The sequence below is a fragment of the Euprymna scolopes genome, chromosome 5 (assembly GCF_053919585.1).
Source record: "Euprymna scolopes isolate OS-2025 chromosome 5, ASM5391958v1, whole genome shotgun sequence".
Taxonomy (NCBI): Eukaryota; Metazoa; Mollusca; class Cephalopoda; order Sepiida; family Sepiolidae; genus Euprymna; species Euprymna scolopes.
In genome coordinates this window covers 29,385,134-29,400,133 of record NC_136486.1, presented here as the reverse complement: position 1 = coordinate 29,400,133, position 15,000 = coordinate 29,385,134, and the positions used below count along the sequence as shown (strand labels likewise).

Genomic DNA, 15,000 nt, shown 5'->3' with positions numbered 1-15,000 from the left:
AGTATCAACTGTTTAAAATGATACAATCATATTCAGTTCTCTCTTTCTTCATTGAAACAAGAGCGAAAGAGAGATAGAGAGAGAGGGGGATTCATTTATAACGCGTGAACATTGTTTTGTTTTGAGTGCCTCGATGATGAGTTCTTTTGGGTTCGACCTTTTCAATTCAGATCGTTTTGACTTGTTTGAATCTTATAAACAACTTTCACTCTCAGGTCGAATCATACCTGATTGACAATAGAAGCTGTCGGGTTTTTCAATAATAACGCCTTTCTTTCTCGCCTCCCCGCGAACACAATTACAAGTTAGGTATAAGGTTTATTAATGTAGAAGCCCCAGCTCTCACAAAAGAGGCACTGTTCATTGATATATACTTATATTATACTTATAATTATTCTTAATGTAGGTTTTCATAGTGCATTTGGTGATAATCCAGCAATTTTTCTGCTTCCTAGTGTGTAAATCGATCTTCTCTCTAAGCGCTTTTATGACAGAAATCCAGAAAATAAATGAGATAACAAGGAGGGGGCGCATAGGAATAAAAATCGCATCAGCAAAAAGAAAAATGTCCGCTGATAAGGATTCTTGCAATTAAGCTACAATCGAATAAGTGGCCTTGTTTATCGAAACTTCCGGTACAACATATTTATTTTGCCTTTCGACTCGGAGCCACTCAAAAGGTTTTGCTTAATACCTGTGTTCGTCAGAATTTGTGTTTGTTGCAAAATTAACTCATCGTACCCGCACAGAAAAAAGAAATCCCAACAGGGTTGCGAAAATAGTGCCATGTCATTCACGACTATTATTATTGCACTTGTTAGCTTTGGATTTAATTATGGCGACAAATAAATATACCTCCTCTAGTTTTTTTTCCTTCAACTCAATGTCGAACTTAAACGAACATGTTATAATATTTCCTTTAACGTAATAAAATTAATCGCGATGTTCAGGATATCTAAATCAGACGAAAAATATCGAATTCGATCCGGTAAAAGAAAACAGTGTACTATTTAATTAATACCTCGTCAAATATAAAAGCTAAAAGCAACTCGATGATAACTGTTAATATAGATGGTGGATTGCCAACTTTATGATGACGAATATCTCGAGAGGATTTAAAATGATTAATGAAATAAACAAAGTTTAATAATCTTTTATAACATTGGATTTGTGTAACAGCGCGTATGGACGCGTGTAAGAATAGCCAGAAAATGTATTAACAGCTGCGACTGTTTGAGTACTATGCAAATTAGCAAGTGTGCGCTGCTTGCGCCACAAGAAAAAGAAATAAAAAGGCACCTGGTCAGCAGAGAAACAAAGTGCGCGTCGGGGAAAATGGACTTTTAACCTGGTATCGGTGCGGCAGGGTTTTTTTTTTTCAATCTTCTGGCAGACAAAATGAACAGTAAAGCCAACAAATCAGACATTATTTGGAAAGTAATGCATTTTCCTAAAACAGAAAAAAGAGCCGAGTTAGATTTTTGTTTCTTTCTCTTTTTATTTGTTTGTTCCTTTGCGTCGGTGCCGGAAAGCATGTGAGTTCGAGAGGTTTTAACTGTAACGAACACAGTTCATGCGTAACAATTTAAGACGACTATGTTGAAGTCTCGATCGAAGCAGTTTCGTGATAATGTGTTCCAAATTTCGGAAGATCTTGGAATCAAATTTCCGATGCTTCCGTTCAGTCTCAAGAGACAATGGATATCCCCTGTAAGGATATGTGCACGTGTAATTGTGAGGCAAGTGTTGCGCAATCACAACCCTACCTTTTCTTAATAGGAACTGCTTGATCTGGACTGGCAAGGAGAAGAGCTAGACGGCTTAAAACAATGCTAAGATAAGATGAGAGCACATACAACATCTAGTGTTCCCAAATGGTCACCCATTTTAGTATTAACCAGGCTCAATGTTGCTTAACTTTGGTAATCTAACGGGAACCGGTGTGTCAACATGATTATACCGTATATGAATCAAGATCTATTCATGAAAATTCCGCCCGGTATTAGGCTGGTGTAGGAAGAAAAGAAAACGTTTTCCACTGTGATAGCAAAACGAATTAATTCAGTAAATGTTTTATACATATAAATATGATCTAGTTTGAAGTCTTTCTTTTTTGGATTTCAATGCGCCATGATTCATCGTTGTCATTTTGTATTATTATTAGCTCACAACGAACTTTCACACAGGTCATCAAATACCTCATTGAAAACAGCCTGTGGTGTTCCTTAGAAGTTGAGTGACAACAAGTCTTCCCAGATTCCCAGTACTCTCTTTCGATAACATTTCCCGATAAATTTGCATTATCGCAACAGCTGCTTGCCATTGATTACCCGTTGGCAGCGGCCATTGGTCTTCACTAGAATTTGAGTGGCAATAACCCTCCTCAAGGTTCCAGTTCTCTTCGCATTTATACAGCGGAGGTCTGGTCATTGCTCATTCCTCGGTCTTTGCTTCCTCCCTGACAATTATTATTATTATTATTATTATTATTATTATTATTATTATTATTATTATTATTATTATTATTATTTATTTATTTATTTATTTACTCACTAAGAGTTGTCATACAGGCCATCATCAAAGATTTCTCTGTGAGGACAACTTGTGACGTTCTCTGGAGTCTGAGAGATAAAAAAATTTCCCCATATTTCCAGTAAGTTCCACCTCTTTCGATAACTCTTGCAGATGAATGTGCGTCATCGCAACAACCGTTTACCAATGATTTCATGTTGGTAGTAGAATTTCGGTGGCAATAAGCATCTCCAAGATCCCAGTTCTCTTTGCACTCATCCAGCAGAGGTCTGGCTAGTGCTTTCTCTCCTCGTTGTTTCTATCCTCCTTGACGCCCCTACTTTATTTAATGCGAAGCCAGTTTATGATGGTATACACACAAAAAAGAAAGAAAGAAAGAAAAATGGAGGCAGAGGTGTAGGAGCGCAGGGGAGAGTAATGTGATGCTCCTTCGTGTTTTATATCTGTAGTAGTTTCTATATGTGCGGCTTGGGTTTGTAGCTCATGTCTGTCAGTCTCCACATTCAAGGTTTTCCTTAATATTTCAGCCGTTTTCGGTATTGTTATCCGTTGTATCTTCCCAGCTATCCATCTGATTCCTATCTCTCTCATGTTTTATAACAAGTTTGTCGGTATTGTTCCTAGCGCTCCTACAAGTATTACTATTATTGTCATTGTTTTTAATAGGATGTGTTACGCATTCAAAAAATATTTTTTAAGATTTCGGCTTTTGCATTTCTTCTTCTTCTTCTTCTTCTTTTTCTTCTAATTATTATTATTATTATTATTATTATTATTATTATTATTATTATTTCGTTGAACCTGGTCAGTACTAGATGGGTGACCATTTGAGACTTTCAGGCATTGTATGTGCTCTCCGCTTATCTCGGCATTGTTTCCAGTCGTCCTGGACTTCTCCTTGTCACTGGACTCAAACTGCTGATTCAGGGGAAGTGTGGTTGAGAATTGCGTAACCCTTGCTTCACAATTACACGCGCAGCTGCTCCTACATGGAGTATCATTTGTCTTTCGAACGGAGGCATTGTATATTATTATTCCATCAGTTAGTAGTATTAGTAGCATTTATCACCGTTAAAATTCATTTTTTTTTTTATTTTTGAAACATTGTATATATATATATATATATATATATATATATATAAAACATTATATATATTTGTTTCTATAGAAGTGACCTTATCTGTCTGTCTGTCTGTCTGTCTGTCTGTCTAAGAAACGATCTCTACAAAACTGCTCCGTCAATTTTTGGTGCACAGATTCGAAACTTGATCTATAGGAAATTAGAACATGTGGAACAAATTCGATTTGGTATTTACCCGGAATAAGTAAGTGCTAATCGTCAGAATGAAATAATATTGGAACTTAATAGTGTTCTTTTTGCGCATGCGCAGATACACATCCCATGATAGTCGGTTACATTTTAAGGGTTTCCTATCCATCTAACGATAGCTCAAAGAGTACGACTGTGGCTTGAGCACTAACTTTTATTGTTTTTCTTCTTGCTGATAGTGCCTAAGCCATACATATTTTTAAAATTCTGAAATCGTATATAAATATTGGGTACAATAAAATAATCAATAGAGGATTGGATCTATAATAATAATAAATACGATATCTGCATGAATAAAAATACATTATTTAAGCGTATGTAACGACCAGGTAACGCCGGGTGGATTGATAGTATATATATATATATATATATATACATACATATATATATATATATTATATATATATATATATATATATATATATATATATATATATATAAATTGTTATTAAGTTAGATCCATGTCCAAGGAACCTATATCTAAATTTTATATTGCTTATACCCAAAATTGGCGGAGGATGTTTAGGAGAGTGCTCAAAGTTCAAATCGTTGAACCTTGACCCCTTAAGAGCCAAATTTCTGGCCGAAAACGAATTATAAAGATTTTCCCAAATCTCAGTACTCTGCATATCAAATTTCGAATCTGTAGACTTAAAATTGACAGAGTTATGTGGCAGTGAAATAAATACAAACACCACGCACACACACACAGACCCGTTCACTTAAATATATATATATATATATATATATATATATATATATATATATATATATATATATATATATATATACTAGCAAAAGTACCAGTCGTTGACTGGGTTCAAGGTTGTAAAAAGATAGCTTCGAATTTGGGGGTATCAAAACCAAAGCAAAATATGATGAAAGTAAAAATAAAATAGATAAACCCCATAATTTATTATACCATACCTGTTCACACTGAAACACTTATCACGATATTCTGTGGATCTATATTAAAAAACCTTGTTAAACTTAGTGACATATTTCCATTTCATGGAGGACAGGCGCGAACGAATACCCCATAATTTTATTATACCATATTTCTTCAAACTGAAATACAATTATTAAAGTATTCTTACACAGATAGATATAATAAGTCTTTATTAAAGTGTGTGCCTGTTTCCATTCTATGGAGGCCAGACGCGAACGCAGACCCCACAATTTTATTATACCATCACTAATTAAGTTAAAACATACTTATCGAAGTATTATTATGTACATCTATATCAAAAACACTTGTAAACGTTTTTTTTTTTTTAATTTTCAATTTTTTCATTTGCATACTTTGTGGACCAGGCGCGTAAGCAGACCCCACAACATTAATAAATCATCATTATGCCAGATCAAACATACCCATTCCTGTGTCTCGATACATCATCTTCTATCATTATATGTGATCAGTTTTCTATAATAATCAACCATATAGGAGCCTATTCGTGACGAGAAACACACACAGACGTCCAGCATTATATATATATATATATATATATATATATATATATATATATATATATATATATATTATCTGTCTTATCAGCATTATATATATATATATATATATATATATATATATTATCTGTCTTATTTCCAAATGAGGGCGAAACTCGAGTCTTGGACTTCCGGTTCTTTGACTGTCATGGCTCTTGTTGGCTGCGACGTTGTTTGCCTGTGGAATTTATTATATATACAATCTCTCACATTCTGAAAATCATATCATAAGTTGCTCGCTTGGTTAGCATTGCTGGATGGCATCGTCCTTTCGAGTTAAAACTCCTACTTGTGAGACATCGGCTTGGGGTTATTTGCTGGTTGGATGACCGCGTCCTTTGTTGAGAAGAAGTAGGTTCATTTCACAGTCGGATTTCGGCGCGGTTTGCTTGATCTGTGTTGGTTAATAGAAATTCTTGTATGCAGGGTGTTTGCTCAGTTGGTAGAGTACTTGCCTTGCATGCAAGAGCTTCGGGTTTCGAATCCTGAGTTCGGATGTGTCTAACTGATGAGTCCAAATGAGGGCGAAAATCGAGTCTTGGATATCCGGTTCTTTGACTGTCATGGCTCTTGTGGGCTGCGACGTTGTTTGGCTGTGGAATTTATTATATATATATATATATATATATATATATATATATAATTTCAAGTATGGAGACCAAATATTAAGAGTAAAGTTTGTTAGAGTATTTTTCGAACACAGACAAGGTCATTTTCTCTTTCCCTGCAGCTCTCTCTCTCTCTCCCTCTCTTTCTCCCTCCCCCTCTCTCTCTATATATACATATTCAGAATGTGAGAGAATATATAATTAGTTTCACAAACAGACAATACCGCAGCTCACAAGAGCCATGACAACGAATAAACCGGAAGTCTAAGACTCGAGTTTAGCCTTCATTTTAGACTCATCAGTGAGACACCTCCAAATTTCGGATTTGAAACCCGAGCCGCTTGCATGTGAGGCAAGAACTTTATCAACTGAGCAAACATACAAGAAAGTCTATCAACTGACGCAGATTTAGCAAAATCCGACAGTGGATTAAACCTACCTGATACTGCACAAGGGACGTGGTAATCGCAACCAACTATAACACAAGCCGACGTCTCACAAGTAGGACTTTTTCACAATAATGACGACATGCTACCCTAGCGTGCAATCAGCAATATCGATAACACGACACGCTAACTTAGCGAGCAATCAGTAATATAATTTTCAGAAAGTGAGAGAATATATAAGTATTTCAACAGCCAGATAATGTCGCAGCCCATGACAACTAACAAACCGGATGTCTAAGACTCGAGTTTCGCCCTCATTTTATGCTGAAGAGCCCAAAATGAGAGTTAGAGCTGGTTGCGATGACCACGTCCCTTGTTCGGTACGAGGTAGGTTCAATCCACCGTCAAATTTCACTGCGGTTTGCTTGATCTGTCTCAGTTGATATGCTCTCTTGTATGTGTAGCATCTTTGCTAAATTGGTAGAGTGCTCGCCTCGCATGATTGAGGTTCGGGTTTCAAATCCCTAATTCGGATGTGTCTAGCTGATGAACCCAAAAGGAGGGCGAAACTTGAGTCTTTGACTTCCGGCTTGTTAACTTTCATTCATGGCTCTTGTGAACTGCGTCACGGTGAGACTGTCGAAATAATTATATGTATATGTATATATATATATATATATATATATATATATATATATATATATATATATATATATATATATAAACTATAGTTTCAGAATTTGGGGCTACATCTTTACGGGCATCATATTAAAGAAAAAGAAAGATGTACATTTTTTCTCACAATGACAAAATGAAAACCTAATAATGTTTTCGATAGAACGACAACATACGATTTGTATCGTTTTGCCTCAGTATTCATCGCATGCTCCGAATGATTGCAAGGATAACACATGGTTTGCGCCAACAGGATATTAACTGATCATTTCTGTCACTTCCCATTGTATTAGACAAGAAAAAATCATGGCTTAGAAATTATAATAATCGTGTCATGTCCGTTGCTTTCTATGAAATCTAAAGAGTTTGACGCATAGAGTATTTAGGCAGAAATTTAATTGGCGCACAGAAATTTATTATGACAATTGGCTGAAGAGTTAGCGACACGGTCTGTAAGACAGAATGAAAGGATGAAAGGGGGATAATTGGGTGAATTTTATTAAAGTAGACGAGTGTCGTACATTGTTATTACATATGTGTGTGTTTTGCTTATGGGGCAAAAAAATAAGACTGAAATTAAACAAAGAAAAGGTGAATTTATTGGAAGCCTGTAAAAATCATGGATTACAATAGAAAAATGCGAGCATGGAAAAGTAATATGGTTAATCTTAAACATGGAAAAGTAAAGGCCTAGTTGTTAAAAGTCGAAAAGAAAAGGACAATATATTCTAGTAAAGTATATAATAAATTTATAACTTAAAATATTGCAGTTTTAATATTTTTAATTCAATTTCAAATTATATAATCAATTCTTAATATTACCCCATCTTCTTGGAACAATAATCTGGAGCTATTTGGAATTTGTTGGCACAGGAAGCCTGTAATCATAGTCCGGTATCTCTCGTTAGTGACAGTGACAGCATTTTCGTCTTAATCTTCAAAAAAATACGGTTCAATAATTTTCTCCTCCGATACTGCACACAATAGAGAGCACTTTATAGGAAACAACTGCTTTTGATGACTTACCCTTGGATTTTCAGGACCCCAAATTTAGTAATTTAGTTTGTTAACGTATCCATTCAAATGAAAAGGGCTTCCCCTGGCATAATCAACTTTTGCATAAAATTGGAGTGATTTCGGACAAGTTCTTGTATTTGAACTGCATATTGAACCCTTGTTTAAAATTTTCAGACTTCGAGTGTAAGACAAGCAGCACTTTATAAGGAAACAGTTTTAATCTGTGCAGAATATTGTGCAGTGAGCTTCGACATATCCCAAGTTGTACGGAACGTCGTCGAATCGATGTTTCAGGATGCTGCTCTACGCTCTCTCGCACTCTTTCCCTATTTTTATTTGTGATGACGTTTCGAGGTCTGCCAGCTAGGGAAAGATCAAATATAACTCCTTGGTCTTCAAATCGGCGCACATTATTTCGAATTGCGTTGGGACTTGGGATACCTCTTACATGAAAATGCCGTCGATAAGTTCTTTGATTCAAAACAATTCACTCCTGATTTTTGTAAAACAATTTCGCAACTTGCGTACGTTGTTTAATGCTATATTTATCTATAATTAATTTTGAAAATATTATTTGTAAAATATTTGAAAACGACAATAAATAATCATTATTGGTAAAATGACAAAGATTTTCAACGCTTCAGTGACGTTTTGGATATACTGTACTTAGGCACAATACCTGATAGACTAACAATTGCAAGATACATAGTCAGCATAAAATGGACAACGCTTATCCTTTAAAAATCTAGACCATTAATTGGAATCAGAAATTTTTAAAAATCGGAAATTTTAAAAATCAGAAATTTTTAAAAATCAGAAATTTTTAAAAATAAGAAATTTTTAAAAATTAAAAATTTTTTAAAATCGAAAATTAAGGGGGGTCGAAATCGTTATTGGAATCGGTAAATTTTGTGCTTGTTTTCCTGTGGTCAACACAATTCTTTTTGTTGTTTATATTTCTTTGTTTAGGTTTAAAACTTAAATTTCCACAACCTGTTTTAGTGATGAACTGATAAATATTTATTGATTTTCAACAACTAGTAAAAGTAAAATCTACGAATTACACCTATTTTTACGTTTGTAAAGATATGTCCACGTATTAAATAGGTGTTTGCTGTAATCAGATCCCCCCTAATAAAAACAACTCTATATTTAAAAATTTTAAACGAATCGAAATCGGAATAAGTAATTGTATCGATATCAGGGATTTACACTTTCTTGCAATTCTATCTGACGTAACTATGGTTTAATTATTAATTTAAATTACTGCTTATCGAGTATGAAGTTGACAACTAAAACCTTAACCAAGATGAAATACATTTTTTGTCAAGTAAAATTTTACAAGGAATAAAACGTTTGTATGATTTTTTTAATCTCATCGATAAACAACAAACACAATTTCTTACGAATTTTTAGGATGAAATACAATAATATAAAAATGACAATATGGGGGTTAAGGATAGGAGCTCAGGTATACAGAGTTCTTATTTCCCGTAATATATATAGTAATAAATAATATATAGTAATAATTATTTACAAATATATAATTATTACACTCTCTCGTTCTCTCTCTCTCTCTCTCTCTCTCTCTAGAGAGAGAGAGAGAGATAGAGAGAGAAACAAATAAAAAGCAAGAAACCGAGTTATGTGTTCATCAACGTTTCGTCTTTAATTCCAGACTTCCTCTGGATGATTGAAATAAAGAGGGATCTTTGACTCCATTAGCAAGGAACATACCCCTCGGTTGGCGTGAACTTAGTTGAAATTAACATTTATGAAGCGTAAGTATCATTCGAGTAAGTCTAGAGTGAGCAGATGATTTTAGCAAGACGATCTACGCACGTGGCGTAAGTGACTGACTGTTTTTCATTTCAACATACAGTGTTCAACGAGAGGACCCCAGTTTTTAAAGGGACTGAATGTGTTCTTAGGCAGCATTTTTTTCAGTTAAGAAAACAATGTTAAATTGTTAATTATACTTATTTGTGTTTTCGATTTTCCTGACGATGTCTTTATGTAAAAATTGACACAAAAACTAGTTAGCGTCACAGGAGAAAGTTGGTATTATGCTCAGACTTTAAAATATAATTAATGGTTTCATAGGTAATAGTACTAATTAATTGTTGTTGAGATTTTATCTAGTATGTATGTATATATGTGTTCATCGGTGGTATATGCTTATTCAATTATATTTCCTTTTTTATTAATACCAATCCTTTTATTAATGAAGCTCGATGTTACTACAGAGCATGTACAAATAAATGACAAAAACGAAATATTCCAAATTCCAAAATGTTTTCCATCTTACAGTTTATTACTTATAGCATGTTAAAATTCAATTCTTCACAGCATCTGTTTCGTAGCGCAGAAACATTCATATGATTACTATATAATTTTTTTAAATATTTTCCGCCCTGACTCATCAGAAGAATAAGAACTCATTAACTTTTAAAAAAATATGGCCATGCTTACATACATCCAAAAAGATCGGAAGAATAATTGCGATTCTGTTTCATAATATGCCATCTTTGATTTTATTGCAATTACTCTTCCGGCTGTCGACGAAAGCACCCCCTGCTCGTTTTGTTAATAAAGGCTCGGTCGGTCGGCAAACAACGAAGACGACGTCTTCATCAGCGTGACGAGCACGGATTTTTCGTGTAAAAAGGCGGCCGCCTCGACGGGTAAATGGTCGGACGGGCGAACTATCGGCCAGCCGACACGCGGCCGATCGAGATTTCTCTCCTCTCTCTAGCAAGGCAAAACGCGAAAAATAAAAAAAACGCCGCCCTCGGCTCACTAAACTTAACCATATCGCTAAGCGGAGTGAAAGAAACAATCCGGGAATCCTTTAGTAACGGCGAATGAACCGGGAGGAGCACAACGCCGAATTCCGTCGCAAGTAAAAGGCTTCAGAATGTGTGGCGCATGGGTTGAAAACAGTCATTCGTTTTTGTTTCATGTAGTTCGGAGTTTCCTTTACTTAATATATATTATTAGTATTTGTTGAATATTTATATAGGCTCATCTAAGCTCCAAACTATAGTTTCCCCATGCCAAATTTTCACAAAAAACACTCGACTAGCTAGAACCACTATAAACAATTTCCCCACACTATCTGTGCCCAAATCTAAACGCAGATTTAATGAACAAACCTTCTTTCCTCGAACTGAACGCCTGTGGAACACTGTTCCACTGGCCTGCTTCTCGGTCGATTACAATATAGTAGCCTTCAACCCCAATATAAAACAAATTCTTGTTGAACCGTCCCCGTTAAATAATCAAATTCTACCCAATTAACACCATTAAGGATTACTACACTACCACCTTACATTCTTAGCCCTTATCCTCGAGTGGCTTTCGGGTCTTGTAAAAAAGGTTTAGGAGATCAAGTCTGTATTAAACCTTATGTTATGTTAAACTAAGAACATGTATGTGAGAGAGATAGAGAGGGATAGAGAGAGAGAGAGAGGAAGACAGAGAGAGTGTGTGTGCGTGTGTGTGTGTGTTACCTCTTTCATAATAAGAATAATAATATAAAATGAACAATGAAAATGCCATATACCTATCTACCAATTATCCTAGACTTCTCCACTCGTCTTTTCCGAATTGTTTTTTTTTTTTTTTTTTTTTTTTTACGGGGTTAACTACAAATGTTCCTTTTTTTAATATATAAAAAAATAGTTGCAGGAAACGAATAATATTCTAGTGATTATGGTTTAATGAATTTTATGAACGAATAAGTTTACGACAAAGAAATTACAGTATCGTCCATTGCAGAAGCAGAGAAATTGGATTGAGCGCACGAAAAATTAAAACTAACGAAAAAAAAAATCAATAACTCGTCAAAGCATGAATAGAGCGTCACTTCGCCAAGATGGCTTCCAACAATTAGATGGAAGGGAAGTAACTCATGCGATTCTTGTTACAATGCATTCAATTTCACCGATTATTTCTCTAATATCGCTTGTAATAAATCCAACAGAAAAAAAATTGAACAAATAAAATATTATTAAGTAATTATTCAGAAATATTTTTGAAGTACTTTAAAAAGTTTATTTTAATTGAATTTCCTATTAATTTGGTAGTTTCATTTACAATTAATTCATAAGTTATTAATGAAGTCAATTTTTATCTAAATGGACTACTTTCAATGTGTGGCGTCGGAATAGAGATATACAAGGTGTCTTTAATAAGTTTCCAGACTGTTTTTACATGCATTTAAAATTGTCGTATGCTCTTGAAAAGTCATTATGTTATTGCTATTCATCTTATGAAATGATTGACCAATTTTTATGATTTTAGGTTCAAATGAACAGCTACAGCAGGAATTGGGATACATTCTACAAAAGCTTGATTGCCACAGCTGGTGAATTTTAAAAATGCAATCTGGACGTGAGGACACTTTAGAAGAACGATATGCAATAAAATTTTGTTTTAAACTTGGACAAAATTCCACTAAAACGTATGGAATGCTTTAGACTGCTTTTAGACAATCATGCATGAATCACGGACCAGTTTCAGAGTGGCATCAGAGATTCCAGGACTGCTGCGAGAGGTGGTGAGAGGTGTGGAAGGAGTAAATAAGTCAAAACACCAGAGTTGATTGGCCAAATAAAGAATTTCATGATGAGAACTGTCGTGTGTTTATAGAGACAATAAGTGCACAGTTTGATGTCCGTGTGGGAACTGTACACTCAATTATTCGCGAGTAGCTGAAGATGCAGAGGATTTACGCAATTTTGTCCCAAGGGTGCTCGGAGAAAATCAGAAAGAAAAAAAATGGTTATGACAGCAGGACGATTTCGCAGTGACGTTTGATTATTCCCTAAATTCAATGAAAACCTTGTAGGTTGTCGTTATGATCCAACTGACGAGATGAAAGAGGCAGTCATGGGGGTCATTGACACGCTCACGCAAGAGAACTTCCATATGGCCGCCCAGAAGTTGTTGGAACGGTGCAATAAGTGTATTGCAGCCAAATTAGGCTACTTCGAAGGGGACTAGAATTTCATGCGTGTATTAGAAATAAAAGTGCCCATACGAAAACAGTCTGGAAACTTATTTAAGGCTCCTTATATATTAATATTTATATTTTCAAAAGTTTTTTTTTTTTACATGGAACTCGAATGTCATTTGAGTATAAGGGTTAATGAGCGTAATAAAATTTGAAATAACAGCGTAATGATTGCTAGTAGTGGGAATTGAGTAGAATTTGATTATCTAAGGCTGTGGCTAAACAAGATCGTTTTTATATATAATAACTTGACAGCAATCATGTATAGTGAGCTGAAAAGCTAATCTGTGGTATAGTGTGGCATAGGCTGATAGGTCTACGAATGATTTATGGAATTTGCGCTTAGCTTTAGGTACCAATAGAGTGAGATTCGTGACAGTGGTGGTCGCTAGATGATGCTTGTTGTGAATTTTTTTTTAACCCTATAGAGTCCGAAAAGGATGGTTTGGGCAGCTCATCTCTAGGCTTATTTATTCTAGATTTTAGGATGTATTTTGTTTTTAGGCAGATAGAGAATTGCGTCGAAAGTGAGCTTTCTCTGGAGCTGTACAATTATTCAGTGATTTTTCATTGTCCTTAGCAAAAGATTTAATGTAATTATTCCATTTAAGGTCAGAGGTAAAGGCCAGTTCGAGAAACTTTTCGAAGCAGGGTGTTCCCTCGAGAATATCACTTTTGGAGCAACGCTATTCAATGTACTTATGGCATAATTTTTGTTTCATAATCAAATAATGAGGTTTAAATTTTACGTTTTGATTTTAATTTGATTACTTCCAAAGATTAATACAAATTCCATGTTTTTTTTTTTTTTAATTTCTTAGATTAAAAATCATTGCATCGGTATTAATTTCAATCAACTACAAAAAAAGGCTTAAATTAACGTTAACTACAACAAGAATTAATTATTCCTTTATTTATTCTTAGACGCTTTAGAATACGCTAAAAATTTAGTGCTGGGATTATGGTTTAAGACTATGTTACCATTATTACGTCAGGACGCATCCGTCTAGTAATTTTGGCCATTCGTATCATTAGGTTTTAACATTGTTATTTTAGGAGATTAACGATTTACGATAATTTTAAAATCTTTTAATAGATAAAAATCGGTTTTTGAATTATTATTATCATATTTACAAATAGGAAAGACGAAAACTATATAAATTAAACCAAATTAAGTCAATATTTTTCAAACATTTTGTTTCTGTTATGTTCATGCCCTTTCCATTTTCCTGTCTGCCTCATTTAGTTCACTCTACATCTGCCTTCATTGCTTTGCGGCACTGTCTAAGCTGACAGTTTTGGTCTGTCTTTATCATGCATATCTTTATTATTATATAAAAGTCGTTTGATGTATACAGACGTAAGGAAAATCTCCGTCAATGTTCGGATGGATACTTTCGGAAACTCAAGGCACAGGATAAACTACCTTCGTATTTATTCGAAATATTTAGAAGATGCTTTGAGCTAAGGAGTTTGCCGATTATTTTGCTGATTCACGTCGTCTTCGCACAGCTAGAGCAATTAGTTCTGATGACAGAATCATGAGAGGTGCTGTGACATAATGATAGAAAACTTGGGGGGGGGGGGAATCTTGAGTTCCCAACAAAAGCCGTTTACCCGTATTTCATTATCCTCGGGAGGAGACAAATAAAATCGAGTTGATGATATTTTCGTTTCAAAATGCCAGTGCACATCAACTCGCATCAAGTTCACGGGTGGTTAGAAAATCTCAGCAGTGTTAAAGCAATCGGGGTAGACGGGTGCAAGATGTCAAACAAACTCGACATCAGGATTTATAAAACAATGACACGTCTCTTTGTATTTAATATGTATTTATCTCCTTCCTTATTTATCCCCCTCTTTCACGCTTGGGGAAAAATTGTTGGATAATGGTGTATAAAACGAGACACAGGAAGTTGGAACACACCG

The 15,000-nt window shown here is 34.8% G+C and overlaps 1 protein-coding gene and 1 pseudogene across 4 annotated transcripts in view; one reads left to right on the top strand and one right to left on the bottom strand.

Moving 5' to 3' along the window:
- Positions 1-15,000, top strand: part of LOC145276758 (proto-oncogene tyrosine-protein kinase receptor Ret-like) — a 648,944-nt gene that overhangs the window by 474,244 nt on the left and 159,700 nt on the right. The window lies entirely within an intron of this gene.
- LOC145277130 (5S ribosomal RNA) lies at positions 1,850-1,967 on the bottom strand (annotated as a pseudogene).